At 39.5% G+C, this 5,013-nt stretch overlaps 1 long non-coding RNA gene across 1 annotated transcript; it reads right to left on the reverse strand.

Moving 5' to 3' along the window:
• Positions 1–889: 889 nt before the first annotated feature.
• Positions 890–3,688, reverse strand: LOC310868142. The gene is made up of 3 exons (XR_014570059.1): positions 3,616–3,688; positions 3,221–3,307; positions 890–2,208 (listed from the first exon to the last, which is right to left on the reverse strand). It is a non-coding gene; the product is annotated as an uncharacterized lncRNA (long non-coding RNA).
• Positions 3,689–5,013: the final 1,325 nt, after the last annotated feature.

Below are 5,013 nucleotides of genomic sequence, written 5' to 3' on the forward strand. Positions count from 1 at the left end.
GGACCTTATTGGGGGCTTATTCGAAAATAGCAGATACACAAACTAAGGGCCGATTCATACTCCTATTTTAGAGCCGAATAAAAGTCGGTTCGGCGCTGTAGAGCCTACAATTTGACGTCATTTGAGGTTCGGGGGGGCGGTTACGGGGTACCGTCCTAAAGTCGGCTCTTCGGTGCTACTGAAAATTTCTGACGAGCCGAAATCATTTCGGCACTACAGCGCCGAAACAGCGCTAAAATAGGAGTATGAATCGACCCTAACAACGCAAAATATTGGTCAATGAATATATCACATATATTCCAGATACATTCCAGAGTAAATATTTGCATTACTAGTTAAAAAGTAGTTGAGTTTCAGAGTGTTACTTTGTAACCCGTTAGTTCCAACAACACTGGCAACGTGTAAAGCAAACATAATGGACAATTTGGGCATGCACAAGCAGTACAGTGAGAGCTTGTATATCTGCTATTTGCTATTTCTGAAAATATTTTAACACTTTTTGGACATACAAGGTTTCCACCTGACAGCGATGACATGGCTCATTATTGTTGCTGTTGCGTGTCTGTGCTGGTACTTCATGCCATGCGTGCGTGTGTGTGTGTGATGGGATTTCATGCTGCATAGAGGTTAGAGAACTTGATGAGCCTCATCTGTGTTTACTTTCTCCATGCTTGGACTGCGTGTGGGCCAGCCACCCATAGAGATATAGCTCATTAAGCTACTGTACACTGTGTGTGTGTGTGTGTGTGTGTGTGTGTGTGTGTGTGTGTGTGTGTGTGTGTGTGTGTGTGCGAGGGTGTTTGTCTGTTTAGTAGCTTCAGTGTTTTCATCATGTGTACATCAGAATTCTTAAATAACCTCACTAGGACTACTCATGCGGGTTTCAACATTTCCCTTTATTGAAAGCAGTGTTAAACAAGTTACATTGATTGTATAGTCTTGCGAGCCAGACTGTTGTCTCGCAGACATATGTTTTTTAAATAATAATAAACCACATTCTTGAATTTGTTTCCCCTCTTTTTGAAGCCTTGACTCCATCATTCAAGTTTCAAGAAAGGCGGAAAGAGAGAAAGAAAACAATGTTAATCTGAGCAATATGAAATGTAGACAATACTGTATGGTACATGATATATATACATAATGTGCATGCTTTATGTGTGTGAGATATGTTTCAGCCTTCAGCTTCTTTGTTGCTGTTCAACTAACAGGTTTGCTTTCTGTATGACTCCATGTGTATCTTCAGATAGCGGTATGCACTTTGGCCAGATGTTTTTCCACACACTGTACAACTAAAAGTTTACTCTCTTGCATGTGTTCTCATGTGCACGTTCAGATTTCCACTTACGCTGAAGGTTTTGCCGCACACTGCACATTTAAAGGGTTTTTCTCCTGTGTGACTCCTCATGTGTTGTGTCAGATATCCCTTGGTAGTCCAGCCTTTACCACAGATTGTACAATAAAACGGCCTCTCCCCTGTGTGAGTCCTCATGTGTTTCTTCATATCCCCCATATGATAAAAGTCTTTGCGACAAACTGTACAACTGAAGGGTTTTTCCCCTGTATGTATTCTCATATGCATCTTCACACTTGCATTTCGAGTAAAACCTTTGCCACACACTACACAAGTAAAGGGTTTCTTGCCTGTGTGAATCATCATGTGTTTTCTCAGATCATCGATATGGTAATAACCTCTCGGACAAATTGTACAACTAAATGGTTTATTTGCTGAGCAATTTCCTAAAGATTGTGTTGTATCAGATGAGTTCAAGTCCTGAGACAAATTGTAAACCAAAGATGACCTTAATCCCGACACGTTTTCTGCCTCGTGTGATTTCATTGTGTTTAGGGCTGAGTGTTCTTCCCTGGTCTCCTCCCACTCATCGCTGTCTTCAGTGTCAGAACAGTGTGAAGAAAGGAGCTGGACATCACTAGTTGGTTGTGACGTTCCACGCTCCTCTACATCAACTTGTGTTTGCATGTGTTCGGTTGAGGTGCTGGGTTGAGGCATTGTCTCTCTGTTTTTATTGTAAACTTCACTTTTCACTGACAGTAAAGTCCGTGTTGACCCATCAGCCTCCTCTGGTGCTTGAATTAAATCCTCCTGTTCCTCTTTTATCTGTGGAGGCTCTGGTTCCTCCTGGATCTGACTGGGGCCCCTCTTCTGCTGCTCAAGGGAAACCTCTTTACGGACAGGAGGTTGAAGGAAGTCTAGACAAAAGATGAAATGAGAGCCAACGTAACCTTTTTAGATTTTTGTGTTATTTTTATCATTATATTTTTATTCCACGCTTTGTGTAACCCATTATTTCACCCAGTGTCAATTGTCTACTCTAATGTAATCCTTGGCGCTACCAAACTGGGGAGACCAACGGACTGAAATCATGCTTCCTTCAATGCATGAGGAGTCCAAGCCACTTCTTTTCACCTGATAGGGGGGAGTTTCCCTGGTAGGACGTAGTGCGTGGAAGGAACACGTTATTCCAACCAGTTCCTTTCCCCTCCATCAGGCGCCCGGCTGACCAGTGGGTACAGAGACCAACATTACTGCATTTTTTGTGACCTTAGGCCGGGCCTAGGGGACACGGGGAGAACAAGCAAACTCTTTTGCCAACCCCACCTAGGGCACTGATGACAGGGAGGAGAGAACACGCCCACAGCGTCCCCAGTGGGAATCTAGCTGTGAGGTGACAGCACTACATCATATTTCTCCTTCCCCCAAGTACATCGGCAGTTCTTCTTATTTACCAAGAGCATACAATCTGAAGTCACTAACAATTTAAACCCTAAACACAATTGAGCGGAGACTCCCAGGGATCTATACTTCAATGTTCAACATGCCTGGTAACACAGCCAGTTAGTGAACTAACGTTTATTTTTTTATCATTAGCCCATTAAAACCGGGAAAGTATCTGTGTCATTTTAGACTTTAGCTATAGGATATAGCAACATTGTTTTTTTCAGAACACTTTTAGGATTTACAAGAGTGGGTTAGAACACAAATTCTCAAAAATAGCAGCTATACAAGCTCACTTTGTGCCCAAGCTCACATTTTTGAAAGATCTTGAAATAATCTTCTCTTCTGGGGGGGGTTGGGTCTGCATACGGATACATATCACTTTTGAAAACTACTTATTTAGAAGGTATTTGTCGAATCGGCCTCATGGCTTAATGGGTTTAATACAACAATAGTCTTCTGTTGTTACTGGTTGAGGGAGCTTACCTTGGAGTGCAGGCATATTATCGTGGTCAGCCTCATCATGCCAGCTGTCCTCACCAGCTCTAAACCACGGTGCATTCTGTGCCAGTGCTAAGAGAAGGATATTGTTGGTCAAAAAAAAGAGTGCAAATCAAGAGGACATTAAAAGCTTTTCTAGAAATGTAAAAACAGAATATGAATATGAATATTGATATTAAATAATCACAACCCGTTTCAACGGATCCAGTGTAGTTATTATTCAGTCACAAGCTCGTTGATGCGTTTCATTAGTTCAATATTTATAATGAATCGTTAATTAACGTAAAATATAACAAAACGTTGAAATAAGGAGAAGAATCAGCGTCATGTAGTCTAGTTTGTGTAATGCTCTCTCCCGGCTGCTGTTGCAAAGAGCTTACTTTGAGTTGTATGCAGGGTTGTGTTGACGGACCCCAACTGGCTACCCTGGTCTCTTCTCTGCACTGAATGTCCTGTAAGAATGCAGTTGTTAGTACTGGGCTGGCTACTGTTACGGCTCACCAGTTTAGTCAAAGACTACCAGTTTATATTCAAACCAGTGAAATGTAAAGTCAAAGACTACCAGTTTATATTCAACCGGTGAAATGTAAAGTCAAAGACTACCAGTTTATATTCCAACCAGTGAAATGTAAAGTCAAAGACTACCAGTTTATATTCCAACCAGTGAAATGTAAAGTCAAAGATTACTAGTTTATATTCAACCAGTTGAAATGTAAAGACAAAGACTACCAGTTTATATTCAACCAGTGAAATGTAAAGTCAAAGACTACCAGTTTATATTCAACCAGTGAAATGTAAAGACAAAGACTACCAGTTTATATTCAACCAGTGAAATGTAAAGTCAAAGACTACCAGTTTATATTCAACCAGTGAAATGTAAAGACAAAGACTACCAGTTTATATTCAACCAGTGAAATGTAAAGTCAAAGACTACCAGTTTATATTCCAACCAGTGAAATGTAAAGTCAAAGATTACTAGTTTATATTCAACCAGTTGAAATGTAAAGACAAAGACTACCAGTTTATATTCAACCAGTGAAATGTAAAGTCAAAGACTACCAGTTTATATTCAACCGGTGAAATGTAAAGTCAAAGACTACCAGTTTATATTCAACCGGTGAAATGTAAAGTCAAAGAATACCAGTTTATATTCAACCGGTGAAATGTAAAGTCAAAGACTACCAGTTTATATTCAACCGGTGAAATGTAAAGTCAAAGACTACCAGTTTATATTCAACCGGTGAAATGTAAAGTCAAAGAATACCAGTTTATATTCAACCAGTGAAATGTAAAATCAAAGACTACCAGTTTATATTCAACCAGTGAAATGTAAAGTCAAAGACTACTAGTTATATTCAACCAGTGAAATGTAAAGTCAAAGATTACTAGTTTATATTCAACCAGTTGAAATGTAAAGTCAAAGACTACCAGTTTATATTCAACCAGTGAAATGTAAAGTCAAAGACTACCAGTTTATATTCAACCAGTGAAATGTAAAGTCAAAGACTACCAGTTTATATTCAACCAGTGAAATGTAAAGTCAAAGACTACCAGTTTATATTCAACCAGTGAAATGTAAAGTCAAAGACTACCAGTTTATATTCAACCAGTGAAATGTAAAGTCAAAGACTACCAGTTTATATTCAACCGGTGAAATGTAAAGTCAAAGACTACCAGTTTATATTCAACCAGTGAAATGTAAAGTCAAAGACTGCCAGTTTATATTCAACAAGTGAAATGTAAAGTCAAAGACCAACATTTTAACCATGTCCAAACCA

Source organism: Protomyctophum parallelum (assembly GCF_964188405.1).
Source record: "Protomyctophum parallelum genome assembly, chromosome: 1".
Classification (NCBI taxonomy): Eukaryota; Metazoa; Chordata; class Actinopteri; order Myctophiformes; family Myctophidae; genus Protomyctophum; species Protomyctophum parallelum.